Here is a 12,828-nt window from a genome sequence, read left to right on the forward strand (position 1 = left end):
AAGCTGCAGACTATGGAGCATTACGTGGCCTGCATCAAGAGGAACTGTGACTTTAAACCTTTAAATGTATACCTGCCCTGCCAAGGCACTCACGTTCACTCTTAAAATATCTAATGGACCTGCCAAAAAAAAGTTCTATTTGCACACATCAGAGCCTTCAGTGATAAAGGTTCCTGGTTTTGTCTAGGAAGGAAATTCCCATGCAGATATTGCCTGATGGCTTCTTTTTCCTAAGGATACTTGCGTTAATAATGTTATTTATTTAGAAATACAAAAAACCATGGATGCCTGAGGATTTGCTATACCATTTAGTATTGAGATTTTTATCGGAATTTTCCCAAAACTCAGTAACAAAGTAGGAAAGGTACCAGATGGACTCTGAAACACTATAGATCTGGGATTCCACTGAAAGCCTGTAGAAGATTTAAAGAGTCAGTGTACCTCTGTACTGTGGTGAAGCATTTTCCTATTAGGGACTGCAACACACTTAAATCCAAATCTTCAAAGATAATGATAAGTCCTATTGAGCAAGTAATAAACATACAAATACCGTTAAAGGTTGGGACCTCAGTCTTGAATTGTGAACATTAAGAAGATGATTGTGATGTTGTGAGATTAACAGTACTACATCTAGAGTAATTAATTTCAAATTTTAAACAGAGTCTGTGTCTCATGCCTAGGGAGGATGTAAGGCACCATCTTCCTTCTATGTAGAAAAGTGAAGCATAGGCAGGATTGTTTCAGTACCTTTTGCTCTCACGTTCCAGAGGTGGTCAAGGACAGCCGTGCTCAGCTGGTGAGCAGCAGCATGACCAGAGGAGCAAAGAGATTTTTCCGGAGATGCCCAGTGCCAGGTACAGGTACCTGGTACAGGTACCCCAGCTCCTGACTCAGAACGCTTTATTTCTCCCATTTATCAGTTTGTGCTGCTTGGGCTGCATCCTCTATCCAGTAATCATGAAAGCTAAACATACCTCTCCACAGGCATGTCTATCCCATCCCTGGTTCTGAGGTGGTGTTGCTAACTCGAAGGAGGGGAAGACCGCAGGTAGGTTTGCCATGTTACTGCTGTCAGCTGGCTTTTGGTTTTGTGCGCTTCCATTTGCAGTTTGGTAGGCAGCTTAGAAAATCTCCACAGCAACCCCATGTGTCCCATAAAATTGTGTATTATCTTGTTTGGAAGAGGTTCGTTAGGAAGATTAATGAGGTATTATTTTTCTCTCGTTCCGTGTCCTGATACAGAGGGGGCACAGTAATTTTCCCAGCTGTGCACAGCAGCAATTGGTCCTCTCCAGGGTCCCCAGCATCACTGCATTGTGATCAGTTAAACTGCTCAATCTTTGGAAGTGTTATTCATCAGCTTAATTAGCCCTAAAGGAAGCACTTCTTTTAAAATAAGACAAGAGAAGGACATAATGTTGTTAGCAGTGGCAACTTGTTTAAATAAAAGAGCTTTTAAGCTGAGTTCTATATGAACCCCTAAGAATCACTCAGGTTTTTTCCCCTGCCCCTTGTCCGTTCCCTGCCTCCAGCGAGCTACCAGCCTCGTTGGCATCAGATTAATCCAGTTACATGGTTCTGCGGTGGGTCCGATGCCGTCACACAGCAAGGACAGGTAAGTCAGGTGTCTTCATCAAGAAGATGGGGTAAGCTATGAGAGAGTCCTGCTGTCTAGCTCTCATTTTCAGCTGGGACATTTCTTCCTTTGGTTTATAGCAGGAGAATTCAGAATTTATCGCACCGTTCTTCCAGGGTTAAAAGGGCAGAACAAGTCCTGGAAAAAGTTACAGAAAGTCATAACTTTCGTAAGGGTGAGTCTGATACTGTGTTTTTGCCACAGACAGATATGATCACACAAAATCAGTTCAGGCTAAAAATAGCTGGTGAGGTTTTATGTTAAAATACGTGGAAGCTGTGGAAGGGCTAGAACTTGAGCATCAGTGACCACATCTGTAGCCCCATTCCCAGCCCAAGGATGGCAGCTTAAATAGACTTTCTTATTCTGAGAAAATTAGATGCTTTTTATTTATAAGAAAAAAGTATCTTAAAAAAAAATATTCTACCTGAACACTCTGTTTCAGCTGTGAAAATGTCTCCTCAGTTTCAGGAATTGTTCTGTAATTATGATCACAGTTAAGTATTTTTTTTATTTATTATTATTTATACTTTGTGTAACATAGTATATGTGAGTTTGATTTTTTTTTAATGCTGTGCTTAAAAATACCAAGCTTTCAAATGTGTTTACACAATGTGTTCTGTCCTAAGCAACTATTTGCAAAGCTAGAACTGCTAAATTAATATGCCATTTTCACATCGCACAAGTTGAGGTTGGTTTTGGTGTGTGTAGGAGGAGAAGAGCTAACTCTGCAATGGCTCAGCCAGGATGCTTTTCAAATATGACTGATCAGCAGGAGAAAAATCAAATTTCTTAAATTAAGTGCTGTATGAATAGTGATTGCTCATTCTTAGCTTGAAGGGGAAGGCAGGACAGCAGGAGATGGGCACGCAGTGCCTGCTGACCATGCAGCATCCTTCCAGGGCTGGGTTTCGGCTCAGCTCACACACGTCTGGCCTCCATGGGGACAGGGATGCTTTGAAAACAGAAAAGGACAGAAGCAACTAAAAAAAAACTAGAGCAATGTATCTTGGTACCAGTAGGAAAAGGTTCATCCATTCGGTTACAGGCTGCTCAGGCTGAGCCCTGGAGCATGGCTTCAATCAAGTGGTCTGGAATGTTTGGATTTGTCTCTGTTTTTAATTATTATTTTTTTTTGGGGGGGGAGGGTTTTTTTGTTTGTTTGTTTGTTCGTGGTTTGGTTTTTTGATGATTTTTGTGTGTGTGTGTGTTTGTTTAGTGATTACATTGTTGCTAATTCCCAGAATGCCTGCCAGCACCCCAGCAGTGCGGCACCTGGTGACAGATGGAGGGCGGCTGTGCAAGCAGCAGGCACGGCGCAGCCCAGCTCCCCGTGCCTGTAGCTCTGCTGTACCGGTTCCTTACAGCATCCATCCGGGACAGGTACAGTGTCACTGCCGAGGCTCCTGGTCTGCCTTACAGGGTGCTACAGGAGGACTGTGCACCACTGATTAATTGCAATTTCAGACAGTTCCCATTATCACCATGCTATTAATTACTTTAATGATGCATTCATTTAGATTGAAAATATGATACCAGTGAAGTTTAATTAAAAAAATCAATAACTCATTAACACATTATTGCTACACCTACATACGTCACCATATTAATCTCCTGTGTTGGAGAAGCAGTTGTGCTGCAGTTTGGTATCCATAGATCTTTTTGTTAGAAGTGATTTGTTGGTAGGACAATCATGAGAGTTATTCAGTCACCACTTTCTTTAGAGACTATGAACCACAAGTCAGATTGATACTTCTCTTTGGGCTAGACAAAGCTGACAAGTACCCCAGGTAATATTCATTCTTTCTATGTTTATTCAAAAAGAAAATACTATTTGGGTGTTTGTGTGGCTGGTTGAAATTCCAACTTTTCACAGTATGTAGGAAGGAAAAAGCCACTGAATTTTCAATTAGTGGCCACAGTTTTGGGGCATAGCCCAGGAATTTTTATCAGTAAAGCAGTACAACTTGATATTAGGGACAAGGCATCCCCTCTCCTGCGGCTATACCTCGATATCCCACATTGGCTTCAGGTTCAATGTGCACCTGACTCTGCCCTGGCGCTGGCACTGAGGAACCAGCTGCTGCTTTCACATGCCTGAGATGTATCAGATGGTATGACTGAAGGTATAACATCATTTTTGGTTTATGTATGAATGTATATGTTGTATGCATGTATGCACACATATATACACGAGCAGAATGATGTTTTGTATTTCACAGTGGGACAGATGGGAGAAGGAGCAACAGCAAGCTACTGGAAACCATCCAAATGTTTAAATGAGAAGTGAGCTGAAGAAAGAATGTTTCTGAAAATGTACTTGTTCCTTAGTGGATAAAATACACTCATTACTGGTACGTTCCCATGCATCGGTTAGTATAGTCTTTAATTAAATTATCCCTGACATAAAGTCATAGTCTCTCAGACAGCAGCACAGACTCGTGCTGCCCAACAGAACTCTTGACAGGCTGTAGGGGCCATCACTGTGCTCTGCAGACCAGCAGCTCCAGTCCCTGAGAGACCCGCACAGGACTGGACTCAGCAGTTCCCGTGTCCCAGTCACCAGCCGAGACCCCGGTGGTGCCGCTCCAGGCCAGGAAGCGCATCCTGGCAGCCCCAGAAACAGCCTGACCTGCTCCCAGTGGCAGCTGCAGCCACAGGAGCGGTGTGTAGCTCTGGGGTTCCACCGGTGAAACAGAAGACAGCTGGGTTTGGAACACCGTACGGGTCCCGTTACGGGGTCCCTGTGGCTCTGCCCCAGCCTGCGGGTCGGTAACGGGCCGTTCGCAGCAGGAGGCCACAGGCGCAAGGCAGAGGCACCTCAGGCTGTGAGCTGCTCTTGTCTGGAGGCTGCACTGTTGACCGCAAGCTCTGGCCAAATACTACAGCTTTTTTAATTATTATTTTTGTTTCAATTTTTTACAGCCTAGAGAGTAACAGCACAGCTGGTCCCATGCTGCTCTCCATGGTACCTGACCAGCCCCACCTGGACACCCCGCAGGTGCCCATGTCCTCGTGGTCATGTTTCGGTCGGGGGCCATGGGTTCCTGCCCCAGCAGTGCTGTAGGGTGCTGATCACCATGAAGGTAGGAGAAAGAGCAGTTAGCTGAGTGGGGGACCATGTGCCTGCAGGCAACTTTTCCTCAAATCAAAGATTACTGGTCATCCACCTCTGGTCTGGTACACAGGCATTAAGCAATTGATGTGACAGCTGGACCTTGGGGTGCCAGGACAGAGCAGGGACGAGGCCACAGCTGGTGCCTGGGCAGCACTGCTGGCATCGCCACGCATCTGCCAGAGGATGTTGGGGTTTTCCCGATCCATCAAAAACAGCCATCTGGAGAAAGTATAATACAATTGGGACAAAATTTTAGAAGAGATTACTTTAACTAACATCTAAGATTTCTTGTTCCACACACACACGATTTCTGAGATTGTTTGTGAATGTGAATTAGCACTGGACTGTAGTTATGGAACTTAGTTAATTGATCATGGCCCAAGCAGCTTTGCTTCTAAAGCTGCTTAAAGCAGTGTGCTAAACCAAAAGGTTCCTCCGATAACCCCGTCAATGCCTGTGGCCACAGGTACTGTCACAGACCTTGTCTCCAAAGCATCTGTGAGGGAACATTGTTCTGAAGTAAGAGTTTCCCAGATTTGGTGGAATCCCTGTGGTAAATCAAAAAAATTTGCAGGTTTCAGTTCATTTCAGCACGAGTGGAAAGGAGATATATACACAGTGGCAGGAGACAAGGATGGATGTTAAGGGAGCCTTCCACCAGTAAAACCACCAGCTGTGTCTCCAGGATGTTACTAGTAATTCTGCAGTACCTGATTCCTGCCCCTGTCCCTTCTCCTCTCTGTCCTTCGCTCCTGTTTGTACAGCTGCAGCAGGACACGTTTCTGCTGTTGAGTGACCAACTCTGGTCCCACTGTCGCCCCTGAGGCAGGTTACCTCTCCAGATGTCTCTTCCATCCCCTTAAAGCTTTCTTCTAAAGAACCAGAACATCACGGACAGGATGTGACACAAGGTATTTGCTCAAGTACAATGGGTTTGGTGAGGAAGAGTTTAAGATTTTTTTTTCCCAGCTAACTAATTTTTCTTTTAGAAGATTTTTTTTCTGATTTTTTTTTTGTTTGTACTTACAAAAAAGGTACATTAATCTCTGCAGCAATTAAAATTGGCTTTTTTCATTTTACTACATCCAAATTTCTAGATTCTCCATCTACTTAAGCTTAAGATTCAAGGCTCACAAGAGAAACCCTTAGGGAGGCAACCTATTGCTGGACATCAAATGACACACCATGTTTCCAGAGTTACAGCCATGCTAACAAAGCTAATAACAATTTATTATTAATAATTCTGCTCTAGCTAATGTGTTGTGCTTTTCATTTTCATTGTGCTGTATGTACATTAACTAATAAATATCCACAATATCTCAGTGAGGGTGGTAAGTGCTGTTATTCTCATTTTATGGATGGAAAAATGAGATACAGAGAGGTTAATAGCAAGTCTAATTGGACAATAATTACCCACTTAACACACTGAAAATTAAGAAATAATCCTCCCTTTGTCATTACATCATCAGAACAAGGAGAGAGCAGTGTTCACATTCTCCCTATCCCACCATTTAGCCAAACAGCTTATATGCAAATGAAAGCAAAGGAAGTGCAACAGCAGATAAATAAATTGTTCTTTTCTTTTTTTTTAACATCTATTTTCCATCACTGAGTCACTTCAGGATAAAAGAAAATTATTGAATTTTCTCTGAAATCTATTAGGAGATGATTTCAAATGAAGTCAAACTCTATTTGTAAAACATGTCTTTTGGAAAAGAAATGGAAGAAAGGGGATGTAGTTACTGCTATGGACTGGTTTAACTTATTTTTTCTGAAGAGGCAAAAAAATGTAGCAAAAAAATTTCCAACTTAAAAGACAACGGGAAAGCCACGAGCTCCGAATTCTCTTGTGACAGGTATGCTTATTGATGTATGTCCTTGTAAGGGTGCTCCTCACTCACCCCTCCTCATCCCTCCTCATCCCTCCTCATCCCTTCTTATCCCCCCAGTACTTTAACACAGTTTTGGAACTCATTATCTAGCACTTGCACCTGGTTTGCAGCCCTCCGGTTGTTGGCTGATACATTTGGTGATACCTGGTTTGAGCCTGTGTGTGTGCGTGCCATCGGTGTGCTGTGACCTGTTACCACTCAGTCCTTTCAAAGAGTAAGTACCAACATAACTGTTTTAAACCATGAATACATGACACGAGCCTTTGGGACTTCCCAAGTCCTGTCATCCACATTTAACACCAGATATAGCAGTGTGGAAAAACAGTAAGGGAATAGGCTGTGCTTTTCCAGAAAGCACCTGCCAGCTGCAGCCGTCTTCCACAGCCATGCTGAGATCATCAGGTCAAGCATATTGAAGGGATATTACACACTTTGACAGGTGGCGCTGGGTTTTCACTCTTATCTGAGGCCCTAGGTGGGTGACAGTAACACCCAAACCCACAATGCAGAACATGAGTGCCATAGTGACAATTAATCTGCCCAGCCCAGAGAAGAGGCTTCTGGGCTGGGGCTTTACGATAGCATCTCCACCAGTGTGTGTCCTCAGCACCTATTGCATTGGTGCCATGGGGTTAAGGAGATAAACGGAGCTCCAGACAGCACCCTTTCTCTGCAAATATTTATCCCCTATTAAAATTGGAGGGAGGGAAGATGGGAGGATTCTTGCATTAACCAATTTGATTTTCCTATTTGTTAGTCTCAGAACGTAAAGATTTCCTTTCCGATATGTGATATGTCAAAATTCACCAAGTAAACATCACTACCAAATAACAGACCCACAGCTCACTTGAAAGAAAGGAAAGAAAAAAGACCACCGTAGGTCCAGGACCCAGTTCCTAATTTGCACAGGCTGTTTTAACTGGCTTTTATTTTCTGCTTGCTTACCTGAGCAGGAGCCCAGAGCTGCTCTAGGGGCGTTAGTGTAATGTCACCAGCATTAACATTCCCCCAAACCCCCAATTTTGGCGAAGATGGCCCTGATTACAAGAACAGTTTGTTCTTTCAGTTGTTCTTTTGCTTTTCCTCAGATCAGGAGACTGATGGGACCTTGGCAGGTTGTTCTGGTCTTGCCTGGCCACAGTGGCTGGCGCCAAAGGGCAGCACTATCTGCTCAAAAACATCCAAGCCACGGCTTGTTTGACCTTTGTCTACCTCTGCACATCTCTTGGAAAAATGGTGGGGATCAGGAGCTTATCTTTACCTTCTGTCATTTAAAAGGAACGTGCTAAAACGGTTGCTAGAGCCTTCAAGCAAGTCTGCAGCTGCCTCATTATGTGGATTTCCATTGGATCATGACACACAATAACTGCTCAGAGTCAAAAGGCACCAAGTGAAGGCTCAGCAAATGCAATTGCCTTGTGATGAACTGTCGGTCCTGGGCACTGCTGGAATTATGAATTTCCAAGATTTTGATGGTACTGAATTTTGCTAGTAGAATGAATCTTTAAGATTTTGATAGTACTGAACTTTATCAATAGAATAATAATATATTATTATAAAAGGTAATAAAGCCCAATAATCTATGTTTTTATATTTCCATAGTCCCCACTAATTTTACGGGAGCACATGGTATTTTGTCCCAAAATTGACAGTGACTTGATGACAAGAGAATGTCATTAGCAGTAGCAGCTAATGCTATGCACGTGATTATGACAGGCTAGAAGCTTATTTCTGCAATAAAGTTTCAAAATGAATCACCAGAATTTGTCTCCTTTCCAAAGGAGATCCATTTTTACCTGTGATTACTAGGCTTTGTACTAAGACTTTTAAAATTACTTTTTAGTTGGAAAAAATGGTGGAAAGGATGCTTCTGCTCTTCTTAAAACCACTCCTGTGAGAGCCAGACCCTGCTCTGTGGGGAAGGGGTGAGGTGGCAGCACCAGGGTGCTGACATGGGTGTGCAGGATGGCTGGAGGGGGGCTCAGGGCAAAGACCAGCTTGTTCGTGGCTTAAGAAGAAGATGTCTGCATATGCACCTGCACCATTTAGCGCAGGCGGCTGCTGGACCAAGGTAGCCCGTGAGGAACCAGAGTGCTTGATCCAGAGTTACTTAATCCAATTTCCCAGGTCACTGGGCAGTGACTGGGAAATGCCTTGAAAAATTATAACTTTGGAACTTTGGACTATGTATAACATTTTTGTGCCGTTTTCCCCTGTAAATCAGATCCCAGCAGTGCTTCAGAAGCAAGGGAAGGTGGCAATGGGAACGCACCTCTGCTGAGGGCAGGGCTCTGTGCAGCTCCCAGTGCAGCAGGGCTGTGTTCTTACTCTCAGGGCACTGCTGTAATACCCATGGTAAATGTAATAGTAAAAATACCTGTGAGATGGACCACTGCTTCAAATGCCATTCCAGTAACTGTATATGTAACTGTTTGCACTTCGTTATTCTCATCTGTGCTGGAGCCTTTTAGATTTTCTTTTCCCTTCTTCTTCCATTGCAGTGCCTGCCAACTGTCCCCTTCGTGGAGATTTTATGAAATCTAAAATCCACAATACTTGGTTGTCATTAGTCCACTGTGAAACATAGGCACTCGTGACTTTTGCAAAAAGCTTAGCACTGACCTCTGATTTAATATCCTGGACACTAGGGAAGTGATCCCTAAGCGATTCCACAACGCCAGTTCTGCAGCAGAGGTGAGTGCCAGGGCAATGGGCAGGTTCCACCTTCAGTAATGGTGCTCAACTCAGAGATACCTTTCAGGTTTAGGTGGTGTGTATCCCGCAGCCTTAAAAAAATTGTTTTATGTAATGAAATATAATAGCGCTTCAACCAGTTGCCAGAATATGCCATTAAATTTGTCCTGCTAATGTGAGTCCAGACACAAACAGCAGCCTGCTGTAAACATCTGGAGCCATGTGGTCAGCTGCATACACATACCATGCTGCTTTAAAGGAAGGTTTTCTTTTCTGTTTTACAGAGGATTTGCATTTGAAGGAGAAACTTCATCACTTGGAGGTTTTAGTGTGTATGAAAATAAGTGCTCAACAAAAACAAATGATAGAAATGTTCTTTTAAAATGGACTAGCTGATGGCCAAAGACCTAGAACAGCTAAAAAAAAATATTAATTAGGTTGGTTTTGATAGACAGTTCCTTTTTGTGGGCATTCAGGGTGCTGATTTTAAATTCTGACTTGTTTCTTGTCTGTTTTTTTATTAATTGTTTTCTGTTTGATGTGCAGGAATTTCATGGGGGCTTCCACATTAAGCTGATTCACATTTCATTTACTGCATGTTCCCATATGTCTGTGTGTGTGTATATATATATACACAGACACACTACATGTGAGTATGCCAGTTCACACACACTGTTGTTTAACCAATAGATACAAGACTATATATAACAGTGTTAATTATCTAGATCAGAACAGCGAAAATTAATACAAATTGAATGAAATTATTTTATTCCTTCTCTCCACACAAGAAGAGAAAAGCTGGATAAAATGTAACAGTTTGCACAATTGCACCATTGCACCTTGCACACACACTCGTGTAAGAGATACTCTGAGTGCTCTGTGGTCTCCGGTGACTCGATTCAGAACAAAATTTTTCTTCCAAGTCAGCATTTCAAAAGCTGTTTCGATATATGGTGGAATTCAAATTTCAGTGTTATGAATGAAAGAAAATTATAAGATGGAAAAGATGTTTTATTTAATTTTGACTTTGTCTTCTTTTTCTTTCCAGTTTTTAAACCAAAACAGCTGCTTGGAAGGTGGCACTTAAAATTTAATTTGTAATGAAAAGCACTGATTTAAGTTTCCCATGAGAAGTGCAAAGTTCAGCTTGAATTTTTATTTCAGTGGGTGAGTGTAGGGGCTTCTGCACATAACAAATGTGAGCCAGGTCCAGCCTCCACAGAGGGCAAAGCACTCCAGTAAATTGTTTACTCATTTGCAGGTGATGTGACAGCAAAATGGTCTTAATGATTTTCTTCAGTGACTCTGCTTAACTCGTAATGGAATAAATTGGAGGAACCTGATCTCAGGCACATGTGCCTGTTGGACTGCAGCTAAATGACAGGGGTGGTGTCTTCTGCTGGGATTCACCCCCTCACTGCTGCTGGAGAAGGGGGGCTGGGGGTGCAGCAGCGTAGGTGGCAGCCCCCAGTGTCGGGGGAAGGAGTGGATGTGGTCCAGCCCTGTGGTCAGGCTCTGTGGTTTGTGGCTTCCACGGAGAGTGAGATGTCCAACATGGAGACACTTTGAGTGTTGAGGCATTACTCTGCTTAAAAAAAAAAAGAGCTTTAAGAGCTCTACCAGTCCAAACTGTCAAAACCACTTTCGTCAAAAACATCAAAATCGAATGGTTTGGGTTGGAAGGGACCTTAAAGGCGATCCAGTCCAACCCCCTGCCACGGGCAGGGACACCGGCCACCAGCCCAGGCTGCTCAGAGTTCCGTCCAGCCTGGCCTTGGGCACTGCCAGGGATGGGGCATCCACAGCTGCTCTGGGCAGCCTGTGCCAGCGCCTCGCCGTCCTTACGAGGAAGGATTTCCTCCTAATATCTAATTTAAATCTCCTGTCTTTTGGTTTAAAACTGTAACTCCTCGTCCTACATGTAAGGGAAGAATTTGATAATCAGTGATTCTAAAAATTCAGGCACTCTAGGTCGTGCAGAGCTTTTTTAAAACTTTATCTCCAAATTAATTTGAAAATGTGGGTCAAGTCCTAAAACCTTTTTTTAAACCCTAAATGCTTACTAAAAGTTTTACTTGAAGATTTTGCTCTGTCAGACTCCCAGAATGGACATGAATAGCTGTATACCGGTAGAAATAGGTGGCTGCCTATGCCACTTTAGATTTCTAGTACACTTACAAAACTAAAGCACCAGGATAACATTGCCTAAATAGTCCTATATCTGTAGATGTTTTGTGATCAGTACCACTTAATTTATTGTGGAATGAAACTTGTGAAATTCAAAAGAAACATAATACTTTACAGATTTTTTTATGAAATCTATAATGTCCCATATAAAATAATTATCTTTATCTAGTTGCTAATTCCATAGCACAAATATAGATTTTGATTAAATTCTATATAGGTGATCAATAAATCTGCAAAAATCTATTATTTGCAATTAAATTCTGCAGAAATGTTCCGTAAGCACACCAATTATGAGCTCGGAAAGGAGAATAGCCTTGTGATACAACATTTTTTGATGTGAATGGTCCTCCCAATAAAAAATGATGGAAAATAAAAACAGATTTTCTGTCACAGGTGGAATTGTTCTTCTTAATGCACTCCAAATATTTCTGTAAAGCATCATCTCCTCTTTAAATACATATTATAGTACGTCAATGGAAGTCGATACCTTTTGTCAATGGGTAAAGTATTATAACTAATGATCTGGCCTGTTTCTTATTTAGCTATTGATTCTGCCTCTCTCTTGTTTTGTTTTTCTGAAAAAACAACCAAGTTAGGGAATTGGCTTTCGAATCGTGTAGAACAGCCCAGGTCGGAAGGGACCTCAAAAGATCCTCTGGTCCAACCCTTTGTGGGAGAGGGAGCCCGGATGAGGTTCTCTGGCACCCTGTCCAACTGCATCTTGAAAACCTGTGACAACGGGGACTCCACCACATCCCTGGGGAGGTTGTTCCCGTGACTGTTCTCACAGCAAAAAAAAATTCTTTCTTAAATGGAGGTGAAATTTCTCCCAGTGCAACTTGTGTCCATTGCCCCTTGTCTTCTTCATGTGGCCACGTGGTTTTCTTTTCTAAAAACAAAGTGGCAGGGGATGAAACATTTAAAAGCTGTTTCAGCTATCTCTTCTTGATCCAAGTAATTATTCTGGCTGTTTTCCTGAGCCAACACCTAACAAGAGAGTTTATTCTGGTCAGCTGTAAACAAAGCAGTGTGCTTCTATTTACCAAATTACTTTGCTTTTCATTTGAAGGTCAGGATAAAAAGCACTGACTGAGCACTAAGAGAAGCAGGAGCTAGGAGCAGTGCCCAGTGCTTCCCAGTGCCCTGCCTAAACACTCTGGCAGCTGCCCCCGCTTTCCTCCATGGGCTGCCTTCTCTCCATGGTTTGTTAGATGATGCACTTTTTGTTCAGATTGGATTTCTGATGAGTATGTTTAGCTCAAGAAAAGGTTATCTGGCTGTAGTTTTGTATCTGGGTCTGC

General features: G+C 42.7%; 1 long non-coding RNA gene across 1 annotated transcript; it reads left to right on the top strand.

The window, feature by feature from the left end:
• The first annotated feature begins 3,432 nt into the window (after nt 1-3,432).
• LOC114016261 (uncharacterized) lies at nt 3,433-8,358 on the top strand. The gene is made up of 4 exons (XR_003560636.2): nt 3,433-3,762; nt 3,859-6,610; nt 6,737-6,860; nt 7,735-8,358. It is a non-coding gene; the product is annotated as an uncharacterized LOC114016261 (long non-coding RNA).
• The last annotated feature ends 4,470 nt before the right edge of the window (nt 8,359-12,828 follow it).

The sequence above is a fragment of the Falco cherrug genome, chromosome 8 (assembly GCF_023634085.1).
Source record: "Falco cherrug isolate bFalChe1 chromosome 8, bFalChe1.pri, whole genome shotgun sequence".
Lineage (NCBI taxonomy): Eukaryota > Metazoa > Chordata > Aves > Falconiformes > Falconidae > Falco > Falco cherrug.